This window comes from Nicotiana attenuata, chromosome 6, assembly GCF_001879085.1.
Source record: "Nicotiana attenuata strain UT chromosome 6, NIATTr2, whole genome shotgun sequence".
Classification (NCBI taxonomy): Eukaryota; Viridiplantae; Streptophyta; class Magnoliopsida; order Solanales; family Solanaceae; genus Nicotiana; species Nicotiana attenuata.
The window spans coordinates 44,090,583-44,102,680 of record NC_031994.1 but is presented as its reverse complement, the minus strand read 5'-3'; the positions used below and the strand labels follow the sequence as shown (position 1 = coordinate 44,102,680).

General features: G+C 33.0%; 1 long non-coding RNA gene across 1 annotated transcript; it reads right to left on the bottom strand.

The window, feature by feature from the left end:
• On the bottom strand, window positions 11,492-12,091 carry LOC109228254. Its single transcript, XR_002068352.1, has 2 exons — window positions 11,826-12,091; window positions 11,492-11,739 (listed from the first exon to the last, which is right to left on the bottom strand). It is a non-coding gene; the product is annotated as an uncharacterized LOC109228254 (long non-coding RNA).

Below are 12,098 nucleotides of genomic sequence, written 5' to 3'. Positions count from 1 at the left end.
ATTCCTGTATTGTCAGAGGGATGCATGTAAAGAGGGCTACTAGCATCAATAATTGGTTGATTGAGAGTTTCAGTCACAGTAGGTGCAGGTCGTTCAGTGTCTCCGTCATTAGCCATTTCTTACAGTGTAAGATTCAAACGAAATTCGATCAACTCAGAATTTTAACTTCAAAAAAAAAATTAGAGGAGTAATAGAGGTTTCAAGAGGAAAAATTGTTGTATTCGATGAAATCGAGGTATGTGTGCACTCGATTAGAAAAGCAAAAACAAAACGAAGATTACGAGATTAAATTCAACAGATCTGAGAAATGAATTGAAATTTCTGACCTATGCTCTGATACCATATTAAAATATAGCAATGGAACAGTAATTTTTTCACTAACTCAGCTCGGAATGTAGTGGCAACAATGGCGGATGCTCAGATCTGCAATCTCAAAGTTGCATGACAATGGAGGAGGAACATTCTAGAATATATCGATTTCATTGCTTCTGAAAATGTTAAACTTCACTACACACATGTATGTGTATATATATATATACAGAGTAACGGACTAAGCTAGGAGGAAGAAGAGAAGCTAGCCTAAGCCACTAACAACCAGCTGATGGACAACTGTCCAAACGTAACCACTAACTAACTCAACCACTAACCAACTATCTAATTAAGCTAATAATGGTAATACGAGCAAATGATTAGCAATAGTTAATCTCAACACCTCTGTTTCAATTTATGTGAACCTATTTCCTTTTTGGTCCGTTCCAAAAAGAATGACCCCTTTCTAAATTTGGTAACAATTTAGCTTAAACTTACAATTCTACCCTTAATGAGAAGTTTTTATAACCACACAAAGATTCTGGGCCCCCTTTTGACTTGTTTAGGACCACATATTCTAAAAGTCTTCATTTTTTCTTAAACTCCGTGCCCAGTCAAACAGGTTCACATAAATTGGAACGGAGGGAGTAATTTGACTAGGTTCTACCAGCCAAAACCTTTTAGTTTATTACAAAATAAATAAAAATTGTATCTCCAAAAACAAGAGTAAATTTCCTCGAGAAAGCAGAAGGAACCTGGTCATTAACCATGGACTTAATTCATGAATTACTGTTTTCCATATTTTTCTACATGACGACGAAAGCAAAGAATTCCTGGAAAATGACTCCTTTTACAATTATTACATTATTCCATTAAATATTTGCCGGCCTAGGGACAAAGAGAATTAGAACTTCTCTTACATTTTTACCGTTTCCTTTCTTTTATTTTATTAAAATGCTTCATTCGTTACTCATATCATTGGTCACGCCCAACTATGCCTTATAAAAAGGACACGCGGACGTTGCAAATATAATTTGAGTATTTAGCCCAGAATCGAACCCACAAGGAATTAACCTATCAATTACTCTCGTTAGACTTACGAAATTCTACGTAATCAACTTCCCAAACTTTCTGAATAACAATTGAGGATGTTTCTACTAACTAAGAATAAATGTAAATAAGCAACTGAAAACTAACTATGATTAAGTTGTAAACAATTAAGAGAAGGTTCTAAGGTTATGATTTCCCCTATTGATGGAATCCCTTCCGGTTATGTTTCACATAGAATTGTCTAATCGTCTCTATCAATCATGAGCACTCTTATTATCGCAAATCTCTCCCGAGTAATCACGACAATTTACTAGACGCACTCTCCCGAGTTACGCTAGCTGACTTTGTTTATTACAGCTCACTTTAGATTGCACCCAAGGCTTCGTTATCCCTAATCCCGCCTTTAAACCCTCGGTTATTGATCCCTCATATACTTTTGGAGTAGTGTTGTTCAACAATTGACCTAAATATGCACTTTCTCCCGAGTTATGCACACTAAATAGGCACAGCTAATTGAGGATCCTATCAATTAACTACAATAAGAACATAGTTGAACAAATAGAGATTAAACCGGGCAAACTATATTAGCATAACAAGAAGTTCATCCTTCAATAGGTTCCATCAAAACCTTAGACTAAATATTTAGCTACTCATACTAGTGTCCATCACAACAATATTCAATTTCATCATAAATTGTAAAACACAAAAGGAAGAAAGGAAGAACTCGATGTTAAATAATCCTCCTTGCCTCTTGCCTCTCCTTGCCTTGAACTAAGTTATGAAAACCCTTGATAATCCTCTCTTGGGCGAGCTAGACCTTCTATAGGTTAAGTGGATTTGCCTCCGAACTTTCAATTTTACCCCTGAAATTTAATTTTCCGGAACTGGGCTAGCGCGGTCGCGCTAATGACCGCGCATATAGCCTATCATTCTGCCTCGACTTCCTGGGCTAGCGCGATCGCGCTAGTGGCCGCCCTAGTCTAGGTCTTCATTTTATCTCTTCTTTCTCTCGTCTTCCCACGTACTCAGCTCCTAGGGGCTTTTCTTGCTTCAATTTAGCTCCAGATACAGATTTAAGGCCTCATGCATGCCACTCACTCCTGCAAAGTGTGAAATTCACAATTAGAACCATTTAGCTATATTATAACAGTGAAACATGATCAAGCTGGGGCATAAACAGTCGCCAAATTATATGAATCTAACCTATTATCAATCATCTTCTTCTAGTTATTTGCATTGTTCACTTGGTCATTATCACCACTCAACATTAAAGAATTTTAGGAGATTCGCGACGTGAAGGGACCATCCATCAATGGGGTGTGTTCAAGGTAGGGGTTATGGTTTGTCTCCCGAGAGGTTTGAGAGAATGAAACTTGATAATGGTTATGTTAAAGGACGACGACAACGACGACAACAATAACAACAGAATATGAGGGATATGAGTCGAATTAGGGAGCAAGAAGGGAATGGGAGGAATCATGGAGTTGAAGCAGAAAAGAGAATTATTAGTAGAGAACAAAAGGAGATGATCAAAGGAAGGGATGGAATTAGAAATGGAGTTGGAGTTAGAATAGGAAATGAATTATCAAATAGAGGCTCTAGGAAAATGGGAGGAGATGAATTGGTTGATGGATGGCCAAAATGGCTAGTTGATAACATTCCTAAAGAGGTTTTGGTTGGTTTAGTTCCAAACACTGCTGATTCTTATGATAAGCTTGCTAAGGTAAGTTTCCCACCTCCTCCCGAGTCCGATCGAGGCTGATTCAGGATTTTAACTTACAAATTCAACCGTTAAAATTCTTAATACTGAACATATTATCCTTTGACACTATTGGGTCAAAATCTAATGTCTATTGAAATATTAATATATCCTTTTTACGTAAATATCATAGAAAACGTTTGGTTCAGTTGAGTTCATAATATATATGTTCATCCGCATCTGTCCCNTCCCCCCCTCTTTTTTTTTTTTTTTTTTAAGGAAAAAAACGCGTTTGCTTTAAATTAATATGACAATGTTGTGAAACTGTAAACAGAACGAATTATGACTATACATGTTACAAATTTTATGAATTTATTTCAAGATCTTGCCTTTGTTTTGGTGAAGTATTTCCCAATTTGCCTCATTCTGCTTTTCCGCTTTTATACACACTTTTGGCTGTGGAACCTCTAGCGTGTTTGGCCAAAAATTGAGTTGTATGGCCAAGCTTTTTGAAGGAAAAAAAGTGCTTTTGGGGAAAAGCAGAAGCAATTTTGGAAAAGCAGAAAAANTTCTTCTACAAAGCACTTTTTTTTAGAAGCACTTTTAAGAAAATTACACTTAGAAGCAGTTTTTTAAAGCTTGGCCAAACACTAATTGCTGCTCAGAAGTGCTTTTCAAACTAATTAGCCAAACACAAACTGCTTCTCACCAAAAGTACTTTTGAAAAAAATACTTTTAAAAAAAAACACTTCTCAAAATAAGCTGATTTTTGCAGCTTGGCCAAATGGGCTACTCATTTCCGTGGCACTGCTGCTACTGCTCTCTAAAATGAAGTAAGTTACAATATTTTCAAGTCATGCAAAAAACATTCTAGTCTAAAACATCTAATAAAATGTTAACTTGTTTTACCTTTTTGTTTAATCATCCAGTATAATCCAATTAATTTGGAGTTGCGCCAGATGGGCCATAAGAGGGATAAGAATTAAGATGTTTTAATTAAAATAAGATCATCTTACTCCGAGTTGAACGAGAGTCGATAGAATTTACGGTGCAAATGATAAATCCGATTAGAAGACATGAAATTGAGTGTGAGTTTGAATTGGTAATATAGAGCATTAGTAACCTTCTCGGAAGTAGAAAAATAAGTTGGACAAAGATCACTTTTAGCCCGCGACAGAAACTATTTATATCCAATAGCCATAAAAGTATATAAAATTTGTATATTTTTTGTATATAGTATATAAAAATGTATACACACACCACACACACACAAAAGAAAATTTATAGTTTTTCTGAGAGCGGTTATAAATGTCATTTTTCCAAATAATTTTTTAAAGTATAAGGGTGGTAAATGTAAAAACTGATTCATTTCATAAATTCAGTTAGTCTTTACTGGTACAGTATGTGTATATTATTGAGCACTAAAATTTTCCTAGACATTGTCTTAGTTCTTTATAACAAGTCCGTTAGGGGAAGTGCACCGTTAGCCACTAATAACACATGTATTTACTTTTAAGCCACTGTTTAAAATGTCTTTAGTCTTTAGCCACTGCTTTAATAAACTTTCCCTGCTCGGACGAAAACACCCTTCTGCTCATAAAAGTTCAGGACCAAGTATCCTTAACTTTTGAACTTTCAACTCTAAGTTCAGGACTTCAGGACTACATGTCCTTAACTTTTGAACTTGCAACTTTAAGTTCAGGACTTCAGGACTACATGTCCTTAACTTTTGAACTTGGAACTCGAAGTTCAGGACCACCTGTCCTTAAGTTTTGTGCTTGTAACTCTAAGTTAATGACTACTTGTCCTTAACTTTTGAACTTGTATGTCTAAGTTCAAGACCTATTGTCCTTAACTTTTGAGCTTGTTAGTCTAAGTTCAGGACCAAGTGTCCTTAACTTTTGAACTTGTAACTGTAAGTTCAGGACCAAGTGTCCTTAACTTTTGAGCTTGTTAGTCTAAGTTCAGGACCTATTGTCCTTAACTTTTGAGCTTGTTAGTCTAAGTTCAGGACAATAAAGTTCAGGACCTATTGTCCTTAACTTTTGGGCTTCTTAGCCTAAGTTCAGGACCTATTGTCCTTTACTTTTGAGCTTGTTAGTCTAAGTTCAAGACTTCAGGACCTATTGTCCTTAACTTTTGAACTTATAACTGTAAGTTCAGGACCTATTGTACTTAACTTTTGAGCTTGTTAGTCTAAGTTCAGGACCAAGTGTCCTTAACTTTTGAACTTGGAACTCGAAGTTCAGGATCAAGTGTCCTTAACTTTTGAACTTGTAACTGTAAGTTCAGGATCCATAACGTTTCTAGTTTATTTCTTTCTTTAAATATTTCTTTTGTAAATCAAAGCGGAAGAGGAATTTGAAGAGCTTTGAAATTTTTTGCGCACAAAAAGAGACGCTGGTGTTTACCTATTAAAATGAAAGTCATACTAACTTAAGGCGACAAGATCAGATACGAAAATAAAATTCACGAATAATCATGAAAGGAACCATAAAAAAATGAGCACTGCGATAAAAAATGCTATTTTCCCAGGGGCCAAAATCGGAATAAGACAATAACACAGGGATAAAAATTGCTATTTTCCCATTTCTAAAGCACTGCGATAGCAACTGTCTAGGCATGAAGGTTCCGAACCTTGCGTGGCACAGTTCTTCTCCTTAACATGAAAGAGATAGAAGGGTAATACAGTCTTTTTATATTAATTTTAATAGACTAGTGGCTACTATTGCTAAGCATTAAAAATGCTGGATAAAAAGTAAATACCACTTTAAAAAGTAGCTACCCCATACAATTTTTACAAGTCCATTAGCATGTGGGCGCTCTGAACTACCAGTCATCAAAGTAGAAGAGGATGGGCCGGCACAATCCATTGATATCACAAGGTATGTTTTCACTTCTTCCATTGAACTAAGGTTTCTAGAAAGGCAAAAAAAGGAAAAAAAGAAATTCAATTTGAAATATAGAGCTTTTTGTTACATTATAATATATGTGGAAGAAATACGTAAAAACGACACAGGGTAGTCACTCTAAAAGACTGTTATTTAGGAATTAGTCAATGTGTCCTGAATTTAGTCTTTTAATATAATTTTTCAAAATACTAATGTCCTGAATTATTCTGAAACAAAAATTTTTAGTTTAAATTTTTTGGACAGAAAATAAGTACTGAAAAATCTCTAAATAGCAGCCCTAAAAACGGTTGTTTGTGCACTTACCCCAAGAATAAGCCCATATTGCATACATGCAAATTTCAATTTGAAATGAATGTTTTTTTAAGAGCTAGTATTTGAAAGTTAAAGAACTTGGAATTGATCGTGAATACTACAAGAAGAAAAAAATAATGAGAAAGCACGATTTTACTTTTGCTGTTAGTTGTGTGGAAGTGGTATTAAAATATGCTCCTTTCTTTTTTTTATTTATTTATATACTTTATAAAGAGCAAACATAGGTAATTGGTCATATTCTTTTGTTTATTTCATTGCTTTTGCTTTTCCCATGATATAAGCGAGGGATTACACTAAGCATGACTAAAATTTATTAGATATTTCCTTTCCGCCAAGGGTCGTATAGTAATCAATATAATTTTGACTTTGGCCCTTACAAAATATCTTTCTTTCTTTCTTTTTTATTTTTTATTTTTTATTTTCCAACATTTGAAACCCATACTCCAAAGTTTAAGTCGATAATCATAGTGCTTAAGTTTTTCTTTTGCTTTCTTAATAAATTAAATAATTGCTCACTAGAATTCTTTCTCATAAATTAAATTATGTCATAAATGCATTTGTGATCATTAAAATGGCTATCATTGTTCTAAAATGTTAATTAATTTATGCTAGATTTAGCTTTAAAAAAAGGCTTTTGACACCATATTTCTACTTGGAGTAAAGATGGATTTATAGACTAGCTCTTCTGTGTTTGTTTTTTCTCTTTTTTCTTTTTTTGCCATCATTAATTAAGATGCTTTATTTTTATTTCTCTAATATTTTTCCATCTATTCTTTCAATTTTAATGTGGAGGGAATTGCACCACAGGAAGAAATTAAAAGGCAAACGGGTTCGGAAAAATAAGGAGGGCTACCGAAAAATACTCTCTAACATTTCTGAACATTCTGCAGAGGTAAACTCTTTCTCCTTTTCTTTTTAGTTTTTTATTAAATTATATATGAAAGGACAAAAAGAACTACGTATGATAGGAATATGTCTCTTAAATTAACAAAATGAGGGCACAAAAATGCAATTTATGACCTATTTTTCAAATTTTTGTAGTTTGAAGAATATAATTCTAGCTAGGGGTGTTCATAAAAATTCGAAAAATCGATCCAAACCGAAAATCGAACCAAACGGACTAGAAAAACCGATACTTTTTAGGTTTGGTTTGGTTTTGGTTTTGAATTTTAAACGATCAAATTTGGTTTGGTTTTGGTTTTAATCAAAAAAATAACTGAAAAAAACCGAACCATACCAACTATAGAAGTAGCTATTTAAATTTATTATTACACCTATATATGTATGTTTTTATATAAAGTTTCTAAAATTTTATGGTACATATTAGTCATTTATATTTTTAGTCTAGTTCTTTGCTATTATAATCTAACTAGTATAGTACCCGCGCGATGCGCGGATAAATTATAAGAAAAGAAGAGTGTACAGAGATAATAAAAATATGTATATTGCAAATTAGAATTAGCGATCGAATACAAAAGGAGTAAAATTAAAAATAAATAGATGAATTTTGTTGAGAGTAATATAGGTGGCTACGTATGAATGAAGTGCATGACAGTAGTATTTGAAGAAACTTTCCAAAACCTGTGAAGCTAGTTCAGACGTATGGTGATCTCCAACACCTATAACGAAAATTATAAAGTCAAACATCAAAATTTTGAGTATAATTTATAACGCATGAAGTCATATTAAATAGCATTTCATTGTTTACCTTATTTATGTTCATCGATGAAATGAAGCAACTTGACAGATAGATAAAGTATTTATCTTTGATAATTGATGTATTAGCTGTATTTTTTTATAGAGTATCAACGAAGAGCAGTAAAGAAAAAAACAAATGGTCTGAGCAACAGAGAAATATCAGATAGTACTTTTACTGTCCCTCGCAAATGTTGTTATGTAAGACTGTGGTTGTATCTACATTCATTCCAACATTGAATTATAAGGTGCATGCCTTCCACATTGATGGAACAATTGTTGTTTTTATTGCAAAAAATGTGGATTGTACGACAGAATATATCGTTTCCAAGAAGATGGTCTTTGTAAGAAATGGTTAATTTTTTTTTTAATTGGAGATTAGCATGCACCTACCATCATGAAACTATTTTAACGCATATGTTGTAATGTTAGGAGTTTTTGTAATTGGTGAATGCTCAACTCTACCTATAGGTGTTGTGTGATATGGATTCTGAACAATAGCTGCTGGTTTTTTTAAATATATTTTGTAGGTGATACCTTTCAATTTTACTCATAATTCATCGCAATACAGTAGTAAGATGTAGTTTATTATCATATGAAGTAAGAGAAGAGAATGGATCCACCTTCAACCACAGTAAGAAAATTGCATAAAGGATGGGAATACCTATTATAGTGATTCCAAATACTGTTAATGTTTATAATCTACCATGGCAAATTGATATATACATAAAAACCTCTGTAGGAGACCGTCTTGTAAAACTTTATACTCGAAGTTGTATACGCCATGGGACGAAAATCAAGTCGTGTACAAATTATTCTTGTATGTTACTTCCGAAACCATTGCTTCGTATGAATAATATAAATATCTATGTTTAATTTTACTTATCGAAAGGAACTTAAGTTAAGTTAATATTTTAATTTATAAAGGTATACTGTAGTGCAAGTATATTTTGGATGAATTAATATTTGTAACTACGTAAATAAAAATATATTCCTCATAAATATTTGATTTGAAAATAGGCAAAACAGATTGTAAAGTATTACTATACATGAGAATTATATATAATGAACTAAAGAGCGTAAAGTAATGTTTTTATTCATGTTTTTTCTTATTTAAGACATTGGGTATCTTGTTAAACTTGCCTTATTTAAAGGAAGAATTTAGTGTTATTCCATTATGTTTTGTATTTTATGTTATAGTCTTAAGAAACAAATAGAGTAAAATGACAGATAATGTTGCAAACAAATAACAAACTTTCATTCATTGTAAATTTAAAGGTAGTTGTACAGACGGTTCTCCCACTCAGCTTCAAATTTAACAACATAAACCCAAAAAGGTTCACTTGGCCAAACCTCGTGATAAATGTCAGTTAAAATTGTACCTAACGGTTGACCAAGTGAATCTACTAAAATTACTAAAGCTTCCCAATCAGATAGTATAATTTTGTCTATAGAATCAATTAGTTCATCTCGAGTAATTTGATAATTTCTAATTTGTTCGTCTAATGAAGGCCTAAGCTCTCTAAATTTTTTTTCTCTTTCCCTTCTTTTAGCCCTTCGATCTCTTAACTTATTTTGTATCGCCGTTGGGATTTTCCTGATAACTTCAGCCTTGAGTCTGATTTATTATAGGAATAAATGCTGCGACGGCGAAACCTTCTACGTTGTCCCCTTTGTTGAATTTGAGAACTCGTAGTTGGATTAATTTGATTGTGTCCTTGTTTAGCCATATCTGAAATAAGACCAATTAAACAATAAGAATCGCTACAACATATCCTTGTGATAATATAGGACATGCATATTATTTGAAAATAATGATGGATTTATACAACTATTTTAAAAGAAATTGTCAAAGTGAATGAAGGACAAACATGTGTACTGGATATAAAGCTTCCTTGGTTGACCATCGACCGCCAAAAAAAAATAGAAATAACTTTGTGGTAATTTTTTCGAATGTTAAAGGAGATGAGAAGAATTTGCGAGAAAAATTCTGTATTTTTGAAAATTAAAAGGAAGTGTAAAAACTTTATAACTTTCAGCAATTCTAGCCATGTAACGACTAAGGTAAAAACAGACACCACATTATGCTAAATTACGATATGAGGATTTAGGTACGCAGCGTAATTTAAGTCAGTTTACTAATAAGATGACAACACAATTACAGTTTTACATAATAAATTATCCCATTCACATAAAATATAGTATATTCATGTCCATGATTCTATCCTATATTTCAATTAAAAACAGTAACCATAAGTGATATAATTGGGGTGGTGTGTTTGGATGTTTGAGTATTAAATAAAAGAGTTGAATTTGTTAAAAGAAATTCGACATTCACTATTTTAGTCAAGGCAGATTAAATTTCTTAATTTTAACCAAGTACTCTAGATTTCCAGTTAAATCAACATCTGAATATATTAAATCAAGCAAAGGGAAGGATCGTTGCAGTAGCAGAAACTGAACTTGATCTTGTATTCACTACGTAAAATCAAAATGTTAAGTAAACTCAAAAAAGGGAGATATTTTTAGCAGCAAAATATAAACTTGATCTTGTATTCAATGTGATGTATAATATAAAATGTACAGGTGTTACTGTAGTACAAACTATTTTGGATAGCACTTTGGGCAGCAACATCTATTCATGGGTAGCTAGTGAATCAAAATATTGAGGCTATACTGATTACGTAAACAGAAATTATGTAAATCGTAAATGTGCAAACAGTGCATTAAACTTCATACCTTTGTTATTGTGCGAAAATTTTACGACTTGAGGCTATACTGATTTTGCAGAAATACTTGTTACGTAATACTCTTCTTTCACCTATTCTTGTTTTAACGCCTCATTTATGAAGTTATTTTATAATATGATGTGATTAGTGTAGTGGGGAAGTGGTTATAGTGGGGCATTGTGGATGATTTGTGAAGGGAGATGTGAAGTAGTGGGGAGGAACATGAGGATTGTTGATGGGAGTGGGAAAACGTGTGAGAAATATGGTAACAGAAACAACTGCATATTCAAAAATCTGAAAAAGAAAACTGTAAGGATAACAATTAATTGAACAGGTATAAGCAAAACTGAAAAAGCCAAACGATAAGGCTAAAGAGGCTAAAAATTTGACTATAAGCATAACGAAATCTTCAGTTTATTATTTGATTGCTTTTACGTAGAGTACAACAGTAAGTTAATTATAATTGTGAAAATGAAGTGCTGGTTAGGTTTACACGTTCAAATATTCATAACATAACGTATATAAGTCGGATCAGTTTAACTATTATCAGAATGACGCCTAACTAACGAAATAGTAATTACTGACTTTGCAACAAACTTGTCATAGCGTATACTTATAATACAAAAGGACCTATTGAGTAGCGAAATAAAGAGATGGAAATGGTAGTGTCATATGTTCGTATTCGACAAATTTTTTCAATACAATTGATTATGTATTGGTGTCGAAGTAAATACAAAATAAATCGCAAAGTTTGGTAGAAGGGAAAACATGAAATGATACAAATATGTTGTTCATAACTAATAAACTACTAAAATATGTTATAACAGCATGATTTTTATCGCTAACTGTTACATATGCAAAGATCAAATGCTGTTTTCTTCTTTATATACATTCCGTCGATACTATTTCCAGAAATCAGTGCATTCGAATCTTCTTGTAAAACTGTAGCGGACAGGAACTGAGTTTTTGGTGGTCGCTACCATGTAGAAGACGTGTGCCAACGAACGTGGTGGTCAAGCAGGACGACCAGCTCCTGCAAAGTAATTGAGGTTATAGACTCCGCATAGATACATGAAAGATTAGGAAGATGACACAGTTCCAGAAATACAAATGATTTACCGTGGAAATGTTGTGGTATTACTCAATAGAATTATGAGTTAAGATTTGATGAACTTTCACTTCAAATATACTGCAACAACTGAAGCCTCTGTACGGTTAACTCACTTGTGCTCCCATTAGTATATTCATTGAGACTCTTCTTGTAGTGAAGAACAGTTGGCCTCTCTTTTGACCCAGGTTGAACAGGTAGGGTGAGACGCTGTCTAGAAGGATAGTATTTTCTAGCCGTTGAGCTCAGAAGCAAACAATAGTTTAATGATGTCAACTCATAAT